We start from the raw sequence: 17161 nt of genomic DNA, 5'->3' as shown, positions 1-17161 counted from the left end.
AACACCCTCCCTTCTTTTGTATAAGAGACAGAAGTGTAATGACATGGGAAGTGTGGGCATCTTAGGGTTAGCATTTCCAAAACACCAACTGACTGACTTTAATGGCAGTGAACGCATTCCCATTTTCCCTACATCCAAACCACTGAGCCTCTTGGGCTTGCCAATCAGAAGGTTGGCGGTTCGAATCCCTGTGATGGTGTGAGCTCCCGTTGCTGTGCCCCAGCTCCTGTCAACCAAGCAGTTTGAAAGAACCCCAGTGCAAGTAGAGTGGTACCTCTACTTATGAATAACTCTACTTACGATGTTTCTACTTACAAACGGAGCTCCGTCCGCCATTTTGGATGCTGTTTAGATAGGGTTTTTTCTACTTACGAATTTTTAGATAGGATTGCTTCTACTTATGAATTTTTTCTCCCAATGCATTCCTATGGGATTCAACTTACAATTTTTTTCGACTTACGAATGTGTGTTCGGAACGCATTAAATTCGTAAGTAGAGGTACCATTGTAGATAAATAGGTACCACTGCGGTGGGAAGGTAAACAGCATTTCCATGTGCTCTGGTTTCCGTCACAGTGTCCCTGTTGTGCCAGAAGCAGTTTAGTCATGCTGGCCACATGATCTGGAAAGCTGACTGTGGACAAACACCGGCTACCTCGGCCTGAAAGTGAGAAGAGCGCCGCAACTGCATAGTTGCCTTTGACTGGACTTAACCGTCCAGGGGTCCTTTACCATTACCTACCTTACTGTTGGCTAGGGAAGTGGTGTACTGTACACACAACATTAGCCACAACCCACATCTTATCCTGTATCTTTCCTGTTGCTTCTCATGAAATACTGCATTACACAGCTCAGGACCTCAATACCTTATGGATTGCCTCTCCCCGTATGAACCAACTCGAACCCTGCACTTGTTTTCTGAGTCCCTTCTCTATGTCCCCCATCCCAGAGAAGTTTGGAGAGTGGCAACAAGAGAACGGGCCTTTTCAGTGGTGGCTCCCCGATTGTGGAGCCCTCTCTCTAGAGAACTTTCACCTGGCACTATCCCTACAGTACATGGCTTTAAGCGCTAGTCAAAAATATTCCTCTTTACCCAGGCCTATGGCTATTAAATAATCTATGGCCTATGAAAGTGTCGGGAAGTGGACTGTTATTTTGATGATTATTTTACTACAGTATTAGGCTGCCTTTCACTATGTTTTTTATCATGTTTTATCATTGATGTTTAATGCTGTACAGCACTCTGGTATATTCTCATAAAAGGTGGTATATATGTTTTAATGTATTTTTAATCTCCTGTTGGAAGCTGCCCAGAGTGGCTGGGGAGACCCAGCTAGATGGACGGGGTGTAAGTAAGTAAGTAAGTAAGTAAGTAAGTAAGTAAGTAAGTAAGTGTAAGCAAATAAGAATAATAATAAATATTGTTGCAATATGAAAGTACAGCTGCAGATTTATCACACATATCTTATTGAGATGGTACGGAACAGTAGCATCTAAGCTGGCTACTACCGCGTTTCTCCGAAAATAAGACACCGTCTTATATTTATTTTTCCTCAAAAAAACACACTATGGCTTATTTTCAGGGGATGTCTTAATTTTTTCCCCTCCTTCTCCTGCCATGGCTGGCATTGCTGCTGCGCCTATCACTATGTCTTATTTTCGAGGTATGGCTTATATTCCTTGAATGCTTAAAAATCCTGCTATGCCTTATTTTATGGCTACTTCTTATTTTTGGAGAAACAGGGTAATATGTTAATTATTGAGTCGTCACTCCTAAGACACATCCAGAGAAACACCAAAATATCTTCAAATTCCGCACAGTATTGCGTACAGTTGACAGCAACTGCTTGACCTTATTTGGAGATATAGAGGGAAATGCACAAGCCCTTGGTCTGACGCTGAATTCAGCTCACCTGCCAGACAAACACTGCCTGAATACCAATGGGCTGTTGCATATTTTAGATGAAGCCCCTGTAGCCGGTCTGTGCCACGTGTTCTTTAACACTGAAGGTCTCTGGGGCAATTTAGACAAAACAAAGGGCACATTCTACTCTCACTTTTGCAGCCTAAACCAAGTGTAACCAACTCTGCCAAAGGTCAGAGGGGAAATGTATGGAAGTTAGGATAGAATTTTGTCCTAGGAATCTGAGCAGCAGATAAATTAGTTGGCTGTAAGTCACAGTAAGCGAGCAGAGCAGTAGTTTTACAAGCAAAATGCAAGATACAGCTCCTAAAAGAAGCAAATTATTATTAATCCTGGAGAGCATCAGAGATTGTTAAATAAAAAAATTCCTTCAGTAGCACCTTAAAGACCAACTAAGTTTTTATTTTGGTATGAGCTTTCGTGCGCATGCACACTTCTTCAGATACACTGGATTGTTAACTTATTCTAAAGCCAGTTCATGCAATGTCTTGCCAGGAGTTTCAGTTTATTTTGAAGATCTGAGCCAAACCAGGCATGGGTGCGTTTATTTAACACATGCTTACTGGTTTGGCTATGAAGGGGGAGGGCATTTCCCCCCCCAGTATATGGCCCATGTTGGGGATGGGAATGAAACTCTCCTCTCTCCCCAGCCTTTTCTCCCAAATAAGGTGAGGGAGGAGCTGGGGTTTGCTCCCATCCCTACATGCTCCATTTATTGATCAAAATATATCCTTACCCTCTAAGCTGGCAAGCGCATTTAGGCAAAAATGTGCACATGCAGTTAGCAGACCCTCCAAGTGTCCCCTATTTTCCAGGGACAGTCATGGATTTGCAGAAGCTGTCATGGTTTCTGATTTGATCCTGGAATGTCCCGCTTTTCCTTAGGACGTCGATATTTTCATCAGAGAAATGTTGGAGGGCATGGAGTTATCCGACCCCAGAAATATGAAATATGAAAGCAGCTCTGTTTATGAAAGTGTTTTTTAAATGTTTAATGTATTTATATGTTTTTATATACGTTGGAAACTGTCCAGAGTGGCTGGGGCAACCCAGTCAGATGGGTGGGGTATTATTATTATTATTATTTATTTATACCCCACCCATCTGGCTGGGTTTTCCCCGCCACTCTGGGCGGCTTCCAACAAATACCAAAATACATTAAAATACCACAGACCCGGAAACTACAACTTATCCAGAATGCGGCAGCTAGACTGGTGACTGGGAGCGGCCGCCAAGACCACATAACACCGGTCCTGAAAGACCTACATTGGCTCCCAGTACGTTTCCGAGCACAATTCAAAGTGTTGGTGCTGACCTTTAAAGCCCGAAACGGCCTCAGTCCAGTATACCTGAAGGAGCGTCTCCACCCCCATCATTCTGCCCACACACTGAGGTCCAGCTTCGAGGGCCTTCTGGCGGTTCCCTCACTACGGGAAGCCAAGTTACAGGGAACCAGGCAGAGGGCCTTCTCGGTAGTGGCACCTGCCATGTGGAACGCCCTCCCACCAGAGAAAGAAAACTACCAGACTTTTGGGAGACATCTGAAGGCAGCCCGGTTTAGGGAAGCTTTTAATGTTTAATAGATTATTGCATTTTAATGTTTTGTTGGAAGCTGCCCAGAGTGGCTGGGGTATAAATAATAAATTGTTGTTGTTGTTGGCACAAAATAATAGCAGTTGTTAGCAGCAGCAGCAGCAACAACAACAACTATTATTATTATTATTATTATTATTATTGAATAAGGTAAAGGTACCCCTGACCATTAGGTCCAGTCGCGGACGACTCTGGGGTTGCAGCGCTTATCTCGCTCTATAGGCTGAGGAAGCCGGAGTTTGTCTGCAGACAGCTTCCAGGTCATGTGGCCAGCATGACTAAGCCGCTTCTGGCGAACCAGAACAGCGCACAGAAATGGCGTTTACCTTCCCGCCGGAGCAGTGCCTATTTATCTACTTGCACTTTGATGTGCTTTCGAATAGCGTGTCCCTGTTTTCATTAGAGAATGTTGGAGGGTGTAGGTTAGGTTCTCCTAAGTCACTTGCTTTGTCAAAATGGTCCTTCCACCTAGATCGCCTCCACACCAGACATAGAAATCACATCCAATAAGCATTTAAATAATTTGTTTATTTGTTAACGGTGCTTAGAATGACAGTTCCCAGGATTCTTTGGGGGAAGCCTGAATGTGCTTTAAAGGTATGTTGTGGATGTGGTCTCACAAGGATGGTCTGCCTGGGGGAAGACTTCTACCCAGACATCTGGAAGGTCTGACCAGATGTCCACTGATGGATGAGGATCCCGATTTCAGAGTCTAAGATGGCTCACCTTGTGTTTGACGGGAGGGGGCTGAATACCTTCCCCTGAATAGATGACTGATTCCACCAAAGCTTATTACCACACCAGATGTGTGTTTGGTGGAGATACATGCATAGATCCTTGAATGCTGTGCACTTGCTACGCAAGATATTTGTGCACCAGAGCCGAAATATGTAATTATTTAACCAAAAGTGGAGAGCACTCCTTTACTTATCATATAACTCTGGGATATCAATATGGCATGGTTTTCTGTTATGAGGTGGAAACAGAAACAAAGCTGTGGGGGGTGGAACGAAGAGGGGAGAGAGATTTCCTAAGAAATGTTAAGAATGTCTAAAGAAATCAGCTCTAATAAGTAGCTTTGCTCACAGAACAGTTGGAAGGCTAGTTCTTTCTGTATCCAGTTTACCCCAAATTCCCATGATCTTTATTATGTAATCTTTGGAATGGCTTCAGGCTCTGTGGATGCATAAAACATTTCACACATGAAAACAATTTTGTGCTGGAAACATTAGCAAAGACATGGGGGAATGGAGAGGTCAGGCAATGTGCAGAGGACAGACGGAAAGTAGATATGGATCTTGGGCTGAGTGTATAAATCTGCTGCAAATAAACCCTTAATCCACTTTAGATAGCTCTGCACCTATGTAAGACCCTGTTAAAACCCATCAAGAAGGCGTGGGAAGGGTAGCAAGCAGGGGCAAATAGCACAGCCACATAACAAAGGGGTGGATCCTTCCCTGTTGTAAAAAGCATCCTCAGGGGTTGATTTGCACTGGATGGGGGTGAGGAGAATCTTTAACCTGCACTGCCTGCTGTTTCCTTGTTTGGGGAAGTGCTGTAGCTTAACAGCAGAGCACATGCTTTGAATGCAAAAAGGTCCCGGGTTCAGTCCCTGGAATTGGCAGTTTGTGCTGGGAAAGACTCCTGTTTGACTCGTTGCCTGTCTGTGACAATACTGAGCTAGATAGATGGCCTAATGGTCTGACGGGGTATAATGCGTGGAGTGAAACTTTTCATAGGGGAACAGTTAGGGCCAGAGAAGCCCGCTTGTGAGGGCGATTGGCGGGGCGAATCCAATGTTGCGTGTGTGAACATCCCACTTGCCTCCCTAAGCTGGGCAGAAGTTTCATGGGCTTTGGGAATGAGGCACCAGGCCATTGAGAGGATGCTGGAGCCATTCTTCCAGGAAGGCTTTGGGAAGGTGGGGAAGGGTTCTTGGACCTTTCAGAGCATTGTGCCTCCCTCCCTAAGCCAGGCAGAAGCTTCCCAGGCTTGGGGAAGGAGGAACCAGGCTTTAATCGACTAAACAGCAACTCTGATTTAGGGAACTAGCCTAGTCCCCCTAGTCTAACTAACTGCACACCACTGGCAGCTTCCTATGTCTCTTGAAACTTCCACATGGTGGTTGTTACCCTTGCAGGCTTACAGACTCGTTTCCTGCAAGGTGGGTCCAGAAAACCAGCAACTGAGGAAGTTTGGAGGAAATATTTCCTCGGAATGCAATTCGCTCCTTTCCCCATGTTCTGTGATCTTCCTCCCACTACCCATATGAAGCTGCATGATACTGTATCATGGTCCATCTAGCTCAATATTGTGCATACCGATTGACAATGGCTTTCCAGGGTTTCATGCAGGGGCCTCTCCCAGCCATACCTGGAGATCCCGGGGATTGAACCTAGGAGCTTCTGCATGCAAAGCAAGTGCTCAAGCCACTGGGCTACAGACAATGTGCATTGAGAAGATTGTTGAGGATGTTGTATACTTGGTTGAAAAACCTGCTTTTCCAAGTGACAAATGGCACAGATTCAAGATGGTTATTAAGGACTGGTAGTGTCTGAATTCCAGAAATGCCAATAAGCTGAATTTCAGAAGCGTATTCATGAGTATGTAAATGAGAGGTAAGCTGAGGTTTGCTTTGATTCTCCCCTTTTTTTGGAAAGTATAAAATTGATGGTGCAGTGACTACATCATGGGATGGCCCTATGTTACTTGCTGCTATACTTAGAAAGCTCTGATTTGTTTGTGCATTGCTCCTCTTCCTTCCTTTCCAAAGAGATTTCCTTCCCAGCAGGACTCTGCTCAGTTATAGAATAGCATGACAAAAGTCAGGCATGGTTATCAACAGTCCCCACAAGTGGAATGAGAATCTCTAGATTTCCTTCTCCACCTCCTCAAGATTCCTGGGTTGAGCTGATCCCAGAATTCAATCTCAGAGCCGGGGCAAGGCTGTTGTGTTCAAAACAAGTGTGCCAATAGCATACACATTCCTTTACAAGAGGGGTGTGTGTGTGTGTGTCTCTTCATGTTTAGCATATCAGCATTTAACCTTGGGCTGCATTTGATCCATGGCCAAGAACCTGTTTGGAAATCAAGGGCTAATATAGAAATAATAAAATAGGATGAGTCTGAATCATATAAAACAGTGTTTCCCAAACTTGGGCTTCCAGCTGTTTTTGGACTACGATTCCCATCATCCCTAGCTAGCAGGACCAGTGGTCAGGAATGATGGGAACTGTAGTCTAAAAACAGCTGGAGACCCAAGTTTGGGAAACACTGATATAAAACCATGGAGTCGGAGGAAGCCTTCTAGGCAGTCCAGTCCAACCACATGCTTGATGCAGGAAAGTCAGAGCTACAAAATCCTGACAGCATCTGCTGAACCGCTTGAAATTTGTCTATGATGCTGAACAGAACTGGACACTGTACCCCATGTAACGAGTGAAGAATTGCAGAAGACAATGGAATGCTTACTAGTTTCCCATGAGGAAGTATATGCAGCCTCCCTGCCCTCCCCCAGTTAAGGGAGATGGGTTTCAAGAACTGAAGTTTGCTCTCTAGCCTACATTACATTGTGATTCACATCTCGGTTGCTAAAAGCCAAGATTCCTGCACTGTGATATACAGTATGTGGGGCTGCTCTTATAAATACTCCAAAACCAAGTTTCTTAAGGGGGAACTACATGATACACTCTGATGGGAGTCTTGCTGCCAAAAACAGCATCCTAGGTTACATTCTCCTCTGCTCTTCCAGAATGTGTAGGATCGCTTGAGCGACATCACAATTCATCATGCTATGAGTTTCCCAGCTCACCTCCTGCAGATCACTGGCTGCAATTTGTGGGGGCTGAGGAAATGCATGCAATGAAGTCATGACCCAGAGTAAGTGATCTGAACATATTTGGGGAGAGAACTTGCCTCACAGATTTCTATAGCAGGCCCACATTGCACTGAATGAGTTGCTGTCATATTTCAATAAATCAGCAACTTTCATCCAAGATGCACCTTTGTGGAACTTTATAACATGTATTTATACTTAAATGCAATCAACTTACTTGGTTAAGAAGTAACACCACCACCAAGTAAATTGCTGGGTTTTCCAAACTGACATTTCATCCCCACCATGCATTTTCTTATTGAATTATATGTGCTAGTGTCTGTATGGAGTAGGAAACTGCTGTAAGGAATCTTTGAACAAACAGATTAAAGACAGGAAAAAGTAGATTAGTTTACATTCCTTCCTGTTTGTCTATTTTGTTGGCCTTTGTCTAAATACCAAGTTCCCTGGATTCTCAGTTTTGCTATTGCCTCTCAAGTATTTGGGGAAAGTAATAAAAAGAGTCAAATAATCAGCTATTTGTTTTCCTTGTTACCTATTGACAGGCCTATGATTTCTGTTGCAAATTTGTAACATCTTATCTTTCCTACTCATATCTTAATTACAAGGTTTTTCAAGGAAAGTGCAAATTTTAGCAAATACCTGCACATCATTTATGGTATACATGATGGACTTTTGCTTTTAAAGTCCTGCAGTAACAAGGATGGAGTTTATTTCATATTCTAAGTTGCATATCTACATACCACAGACTTACATTCGTTTGCTTTAGTTACTGTGGCTTCCCCATTGGTTCTTTGGAATACTGTAGAAGCTTTATGAGGGTGCCGATAATTCTCTGTTAAAGGCCCCAGGTTCCAACTCAGTAAAGAAATAACAACATTTCCAGGGTTCTTTAGAAAGATGGGATAGCTAGTAGGCCACATTAACAGTGTAGTCCAGTGCAGGCATGTTTACTCAAAGCCAATCTTACTGAATTCAGTTGGAAAGCGTTCATCATGCAGACCTATCCTAAGAAATATACAGTTACTGATGCTGTGGTCTTAAACTCACTTTCTAAAGAGTAAGTACTATTAAATTGCTTGGGATTTTGTTGAGACTATGCTCAGAGATAGGTAAAAGGTAAAGGTAAAAGGTAAAGGACCCCTGGACGGTTAAGTCCAGTCAAAGGCTACTATGGGGTGTGGCGCTCATCTCGCTTTCAGATGAGCCGGTGTTTGTCCACAGACAGCTTTTCTATGTCATGTGGCCAGCATGACTAAACCACTTCTGACACAATGGGACACTGTGACGGAAGCCAGAGCACATGGAAATGCCGTTTACCTTCCCACCGCAGCAGTACCTATTTATCAACTTGCACTGGCGTGCTTTCAAACTGCTAGGTTGGCAGGAGCTGGGACAGAGCAACGGAAGCTCACCCCATCGCGGGGATTTGAACTGCCAACCTTCTGATTGGCAAGCCCAAGAGGCTCAGTGGTTTAGACCACAGCACCACCCGCATCCTTATGCTCAGACATACTTCAACAGTCACAGAAATCAATTACATGAAAGGCACTCTCATACCCGCCAACATTTATCCATTGAAAATAGGGGAGTCCAGTGCTATTTTTCTAGAATCATAGAGTTGGAAGAGACCACAAGGGTCATCCAGTCCAACCCCTTGCCAAGCAGGAAACCCCATCAAACCATTCCTGACAGATGGCTGTCAAGCCTCTGCTTAAAGACCTCCAAAGAAGGAGACTCCAAAGAAGGAAAAAGAGATGACAAAATGTATCATGAACACCTTTCTCTTTCTTTTAGACTGGCAACAGCACCTGGCTGAGAGGTGCCAGAACTGAGTTCCAGTGAGTTCTGGTGGGGGAAAAAAGCCCTGGGTATGTCCTATTCCATACCCTCCAATATTTCTCTGATGAAAATAGGGATGTCCTAAGGAAAAGCAGGACATTCCAGGATCAAAGCAGAATGGATTCTGTAAATCCGGGACTGTCCCTGGAAAATAGGGAAACTTGGAGGGTCTGCACTCTCCTATAGGAAACACTTCAAGTAGCCCATATCCATCTAGGTCCATGTGATGGTCTCACACCCAGAAGCTGAACGTGGGAATTCTCATCATACAGCTCCCCACCACCACTTGCACACATGAGATTGCATTCCTTGCCTGAAAGCCTGTAGCTGAAAACAGAGCACTATCCTTGCATTGCGGGGGCATGAAGTACTAACTAGAACAGATAAAAGAAGCCTCCAGACATAAAACAGGATTTTCACCTCACCTTCTACCACTGCCCCCGCCCGCCCCGCCTCACCTCCAACCAAAGACTTACTTTCTATTCAGATGCTGCACTCGCTCTTCAAGTATGGAAGGAATCTCCTTGGCATGTGATGTTGCTCATGAAAACAGCATGTAAAGCATGTGGCAATTCTACTAGCTCAATAGCCAAATAAGCCAGCTCTGAAAGTCAGGAGATACTTCAAGAGATGATGTTTCCACACTTAAATGAAGGCCCTTCTCTGCTGCCTGAAATTAAATTTCTCGTTTAACTGAATGATGTCTCCCTTCTCAGAAGTTTATTTAAAGCCTTTATAGCTCTCAAGTTCACTAATTCTGGACACTATTTATCCCTTCTCCCACAAGGCACAATTCTGGCACCTCACACGTTTCCTGAGATCCGCCTAATTAGGTGCCTTACAGTAACTACTTGAGTTTATTTCAAGCTACAAACCCCTGAGATGCAGGGTGTTTCCCGCCAACAACACAAATGCCATACTTTGTTGATAATGCAATCTGCTTGCCAGTCTGATTCATTGCTAATTGCACGCATGTATTCTGCACAAAATGTATTGCTGGCTTTAGAAGAGATAGCTGCATTGTGGAAGACTGCACCAGCTGTTTGTGAAAGAAAGAAATATTGCACTCAGAGGCAAGCCACGTGTGACTTGCTCCTTAGTTCATGCTAATAACATAAAGAGATAGTACCTCTCTTTGAACTGGAAATTGCTACAGACAAGCCCCCCCCCCCAGTTTGTGTAGTCAAACCCTCCTCCTAACTATGCGCTTGAAACAATTCTGGGTGATGCACATTCCCAAAATTGTATGCCATGATCACAGAAGTAGCAAGTGTACATTCTGGGCTGAATCTGTGTGCAACTTCTGATGTCTCGCCATGGAATCTAGCAGACAAGATGGATCACATGGAGAACGTAAGTGGTCTATCTATATATACAAATACTTCAGGCCACATATCTAAAAATTATTAACTGGCTACACTTAAATACACAGTTTTCAAGCACAAGTGCCAAGGCAGAAGAACTGTTTCTGCTGAGAGAATTTAACCCAGCTGCTTGATACTGAACCTCAGTGGTTGCAAGATCACATTTTGCTATGACAGCCCAATAAAACAGAAATAAATGTGCCTCCCACCACCCACCAGGCCACCATTGCAAGCTAATTTAGTCAAACAGCCCAAACACACACAAAACGGTGACCTCTATAATTCTTGAACAGTTCACAAGGTCTTAGTGAAAACCTGGCATTGGCTGCTAGGATCAGAAACTACTGGTTTCAATTTCCAAATGGTCTGTTTGAAGATGGATTATAACATAGGATGCCTTGTGAGCAAAAAATTCAAAACCCACAATCAGGCAATACCTTTATCAGGAGCAACCGAAATGCCGCAAAACCGTGTGCCAGCTTTTGAGAAATAGTTTGCAAAGCTTTTTGAGTTCCCCACAACTCTTAATCTGGCTAGATGTTAAGCAGGGTAGGGAAGAGAGAGAGGGAAAACAAACATAGAAGAGGTTTGATGTAGAAGCCACCAAGTCTGCATATAATAACCACAGTCTTAAAATGGAGTATAGGTAGAGATCACAAATCTGAGTCACATCGACACCATATATTTGGGGAAAGCATGGCTTCCCCCAAAGAATCTCTGGCATGGCATGCAAGTGGGGGTGAAATGGTTGGTGAGGGAAGCATAGCAAAAGGAAGGAAGACTGAGAAGATGGGGATGGTGATGAGGAATATATCACAAGACAAGGGTGTCCTTTGGCAAGGAAAGCACACAAGAACCTGCTGGATCAGGCCAATGGCCCAAACAGTCCCAGCACTCTGTTCTCACACTGGAAAACCAGCAGCCCTCTCCTCACTGGTATTCAAAGGCTCACAACCTCTGACAGAACACTGCTTTGCCTTCTATGAATTAGTGTTGGTGGCCAGGGCCGTCTTAGGCACCTTTGGCGCCCTGGTGCGACGGATCCCTCCGCCACCCCCCGCCGCCCCGTTTTCCATCGCGACGGCCGGGCGGCCGGGCTCAGCGCGCAGCATGGCCACCGAGGGCGCTGCTCTGTGGTGGAGCGGGCGGCCGGCGGGTGGGAGCAGCTGCGTGGCGCCCCCCTGGCGGGCCGGCGCTGTGGTGCCCTGTGCCACCCAGCCTGGCCATAGAGCCGGCACTGTTGGTGGCCATCACCAGCTCTTGTGGTAGCAAATTCCATAGTTTAACTATGTGCTGTGTGAAGAAGTAGAAGAAGGTATCTTGCTTTCGATCTTCCCAACTGTTAGCAAACGAGGTTGACAGAATGTAAAGAATGGCAAGATTGTTTGGGGCCAGGTTCCTCTTTGAATGAGATTTGCAACCAGTTTGGAATGGGATTTGAAACCAGTTTTTAAAAGGGGCAAAACATCGAAGAATTGTTTTCCAGATGCATGTACTGCATATTAAATTTAAGTTAGTCACGAACAATCATATGCTCCCCCCTGAACTGCTTTCTTTCTCCCAATTGGCTCAGTGATTGATGCTTTATTTGCTCCTTTAAGCAATTATGTCCTATGCTGCTGCTGCTGTGTTATTTACATTCCTTCCTACACAACCTCAAGATGATAAAATCCATGTTTGCAGCAGCTGTTGCCAAACCAGAATTCCCTGATATGAATGAAACATCAAGCAGCACACGAATGAAATGAGATTGAATGGACTCTTGCTACAGGTATGGCTAGAATACATGTCAAAATCTGCCAAAGTGAAGGCCACAGTATTAGTGGTGGTCAATTTTTTGTATGGCAGCCCAAGAAAATCATGACCATCCCACAGTGAAATCCAACAAGCCCCTTTGCTACTAATGATCCTTCTACCTACCTACCTACCTACCTACCTACCTACCTACCTACCTATTATTTACACACACCAGAGATGGGTAGAAAGCACATTCAGTGAACCATGGACCAATTTCAATGCTTGCTGCTATTGGCACAATGTATGCCTATCGATCCAGCATGACCTTTCAAGCGTTTAAGCAAGACTGCATACTTAGGATCACTTTACCTTAACTTAAAAGAGATATTGAGTGCCACTTTTGCTTTGTAAATTTAAAACCCATTGATGGACCCGGGGGGGGGGATTCTAGAAGAAAAAGGGGACCACACAAGACAGAAACACAATCACCTCTGCTTTACATCCTAAGAGTCAGGGAAGTAGGGAGTGCAAAGCAACATTTTATCAGCAAGTTGCTCAATACAGTAGACTGCTTCATGTTCTATGTCAGAACGGCCCCCTGCAACTGCATAAGGTGGTAAAACACATGAAGCAGAGATTAACTACTGGAAAGTGAATAAGTTCATAAAAACAAATGTCCAATTTTTGTTCTATTATCACACGGCACAAATAGATATTAGAGTACCTGATATGCAGAGAAAACTATTACTATGTTTCCCCCTCTATTCTTCTTTACATATCATTCCCTCCAGGAGTAACTTGAAAGCTGCTGTCCTACTAAGCCTTATGCAACTGTTCTCACATTTTGTACCTTAAGAAAATCTGCTTTCCTTCCAGAGTTGGCAGACATTCACTGCAACTACAAACATCCTATTTGTGTGTGTGCCAAGAATATTGCTTGAAGCTTGTTTCTTTAATAAACCAATTTATCTTTTCAAATTACTTATCCCTTTCTTCCACAAAGCATGTATAATAATAAAAACCCACTATATACACACGTCAATCCAAGTAAGAGAGAGAAAATATGTTAGTAATTTACACTGCTGCAGTATAAATATGAATAAGAGTGCAATTCAGAGCCAGTCAGTGGGAATTTTGCCAAACACTTTAATTTTGGGTGCTGATTGTACCCTAAAGCTGCAGATTGCGGCAGAATTAAGCAAATGGATGAGAAAAAAAATATGAATGTTTGAGCCAGGCCTTGCTTTTGTAAGAACAAATCCTTTGACTGACTTAAGTGGAGGTTAGCTAGCTAGATCAGCTATTGCATGCAATCAAACAAAAACATCATCCTTATGTAACAGAAAACAGAAAACATCATATCCTTGGCTCAATATGTACTGACATATTCAGTCAGCTGCTAATAGGCTAGCAGGATCCTAGCTCTTTAGGAGGCTAAGACATTTGGAGCTTCAGTTTGTAAAACTTTGGATAATTGGGTTTTAAAGTCCCAGGGCAAGAATAATAAATGAGATGTAAAAGCACATTCCGGGCTGCTTCTCAGATTGTTTGAAAGGGACAGAGGAAAATGATGGAAGCACACCTAGCCTAATGATTAGCACAAGTAACACTTGTTTATTGGAGGAGAGGCATTTATATTTCCAGGGCTTTTGATCCATCCCATTCATACTTTTTTCTCCTAAATGGGTAGTTTGGTGTCTTGTAGTTCTGTTGCAGAACTGCAAGATGTCCTGCTCTGAGAGCCTGTCGCAGGTGAGCATCTAAAGGCAGAACTAAACATTAGAACAGATACAGGCGCTGCCCTTTTCCTTTCCCTGGCAATGTTTTATGATACAAAGCACAGGATATGACATCATTACTGTCAGGGATGAGCCAGAGGTTTCAAGTTTCCCAGAGGGAGGGGGAGATGTAGGGGTCGAAGGAGGAGGTGTGCCCGAGGGGGATGAGGAGGAGAGAGTTATTGAAGTCAGTCTGGAGGAACAGGCAGGGAGGGATATAGAGCCAGGAAGGTCACAGGAGCAACAAGGGTTAAGTTCCAGTTCAGAATTGGGGGGGGGGAGGTTTAAGCCAGCTCTCACGAGGCGTGTAGAGAAGAGGAGGGGCGAGAGAGTCCGCCATCTTCTGGCTTGCTGGCAGGGCAAACGCAGACCTCAGCAGAGATCTGAACTGAGCGACTCTGATGAATGATCATTATGTGCTAATGACCGCTTGTCAATACTGTAAATAAAGACTATAAAAACGCCAGGAGGCTCTCCTGGTGATTGTGTGAACGTCAGCCCTGCCAATTACCTTGTTGCAGCATGATGACATCACACCACACATTAGCATCCTTAGCTGTTGAGAGCAGCGGTGAACTGTGTGTGTGGTTGTGCTTGTGTGTCAGAGGCATATGTTTGTGTGCATATGATGTGTAAAGTGAAAAGAGTGTACTTTAGGCACACTAAGTTTGGGGTATGTGTATTGCTATCACTTCCCTAGAGAGAATGCTGTCTTTGGAAAAGAGGGGGAGATCCCCCATCCTGTTTTAAACAACTGCATTTTTTTTTGAAGTGCATCCAAGTGCATGCAGAACTTATGATTACAGAAAAAGGTCAAAATTCACACGGCTCTCTCAACTAATCCCCCCCCCTGCTTCCAATGGCTCAAAATTTATACAGGATGGAATGAAAGGAGGGTTCCACTCCTTCCTCAGTCCCTCTAGCTATATGTTCCTCCCATTATCCCATGTTTCATTGTCCCTGACTGCCTTCTCCAGACTTTTATTTCCTCCTGGCAACTACCCATCAAAAGCACTTGGTCCATTTCCATCATGCTTGGCCCTTAAAACATGACATAAATGATGCATTGCGTTGGAAATGGACCAGCTGGCTAGTATGCATGCAAAATTATTGGGGGGGGGGGAGAACCAGCTTAAGTAGATTGATTTCAGCGAGTTTACTTCAAGTGCAACCTAGTTGAATGTTACCCGTTGTTTGTTTACATGTTACATTATATGACATGCTTACAATCTGTACTTTGACTGGGTGGTGGTGGAAGAAAACAAAAAAGAGAGCGGGTGGTAAGGAATTAATGGAAACAAGCTGTTACTGTCATGATCCACAAGGACACCTACCACTAGGTTCCTGGTTCCCAGGCAAGCAGGAGGGCAGGGTGGAGTGGGAGTCAGCACCTTGGAGAGAGTTCAAGGTGAAGGATCAATGTAGTGCTGCTGAAGCTGAGTCCAAACACCCAAGTGATCTCACCAAGGTCCTGTGATAACTGCCTGGGGTTTATAGCTGGGCTAGGTAGTCATTTACTGGTGGCCCCACCCCTTGAGTGCTACCTCATAGCCAGTGGAAAGGCTGATGACTTCTTCTGCAACTGCTGGCTCCTTGCGTATAATGGGGCTTCCAGCCGTGCAGATAACTCTTCTGGGCGCTCTCTTGATCCCCTGAGCATTCTGTGGCTCAGCCACTGGAGTCTAGCAGTCCCTGGAGATGCAGAAGGGATGGACCAGGGAGTAGATGCACCTCCTCCTCAGAGCTGCAGTTCCTTGAGGATGTTGCCTCCAAAGTCTGGGGCCTAGTTTGGAGCCATGGCATTTAGGTGTACTTAGGCCTTATTTCTTTGGGGAATGGCAACTGAAGGGTTCGGGCAAATCAGTCTGATGAGCTGAGATGGGAAGGAAATGGTGCACCGCTCTAGGTGCTTTAGGAGGTAATTCCAGATGTAGTAAGGGAGAGGAGGAAAGCAATCATTCTTCATTTGGAGCTGAGATCATAAATTGCTCTTGAAAAGCATCTCATAATTCTTCGTAAGAATGAATATCCTCCACGCATAAGGGTAGCAAGCTGTGTAACAATGGTTAGAATGCCATCTATTCATACTCTCATATTTCCTATGCTTCCTGTTGTCTGGGTAGCTTGGTGTACAGTGTTCAATTGTGCACAGAATTAGCCAAATATACAGCTTCTTTAAAAAAATTGAAACTAGCAATCCAGAAAGAAAATTCTCCTTATCTTAGAACTGACCTTCCCACAGGCTGCATATCCTGTAGCAGAACTGAAAATGTGCATGATAACAGGGAAGTCCAGCTACTTTTGGGTGGGCGCCAAACACTAATTTCATTTCCCACTCCCTTCCAATAACACTCATGTGCAAAAGAAGTTGGACGCGGCAAACAAAACATTGAAACGGTGCTGCTTAGAAGTTAATCAAAACATCAATAAGTCATAACATCTGGAAGGCATCATGCAACTAGTGACGTCAGGAGGTTGTCAGATGTTTGCTGTTTTGTAGTGGTTTGTAATATTTATTGAACAAGGGCTTTTACTAAGTTGATGTGTGAAGCATTTTAACACTTTCTCTTCAAGAAAGACTGGGAGATGTAACAACAACAAAAAGAGAGACTGTCTTGGTGGGTGATGATATATTTTATATTGGCAAACATGTGTTCCCAAAGTCAAGTTTGCCAAGAAAAAAAACACTTGGGAATACAGAGTGAAGATTTAGGGGGGACTCAGCAGCGGGGAGGAAGGGATGCTTCATGCATCTGTTGGTTCTTCCCTACATTCCACCTTCTAATTCCACAGAAATTCACAAGACAGTTTCCAAAAAACAAAAGATACAGAAGGCTAATGATGCCCCCCACCCTGCATGACTGCCTTCCAAAGGAAGTCAAACCTGGGTAAATGTTGTGTCCCTGTAATTACTCTCAGACTTAATCTTAGGTACATCTACACCATCACCACCACCATCGTAATAATAAAATAAATAATAATAATAATAATAATAATATATTATATCTGGCCGGGTTTCCCCAGCCACTCTGGGCGGCACCCAACAGATTAAAACCAGAATAAAACATCAAATATTTAAAACATCCCTA

General features: G+C 44.0%; 1 protein-coding gene across 6 annotated transcripts in view; it reads right to left on the bottom strand.

Annotated features, from left to right (window-relative positions):
• DLC1 (DLC1 Rho GTPase activating protein) overlaps nucleotides 1-17161 on the bottom strand; it is a 251918-nt gene that overhangs the window by 93782 nt on the left and 140975 nt on the right. The gene's annotated exons all lie outside the window — the stretch shown is intronic.

This window comes from Zootoca vivipara, chromosome Z1 (assembly GCF_965207765.1).
Source record: "Zootoca vivipara chromosome Z1, rZooViv2.hap1.1, whole genome shotgun sequence".
In the NCBI taxonomy this organism is placed as follows: domain Eukaryota; kingdom Metazoa; phylum Chordata; class Lepidosauria; order Squamata; family Lacertidae; genus Zootoca; species Zootoca vivipara.
Note: the sequence above shows the minus strand (reverse complement) of the source record. Positions and strands in the feature narration are given on the sequence as shown.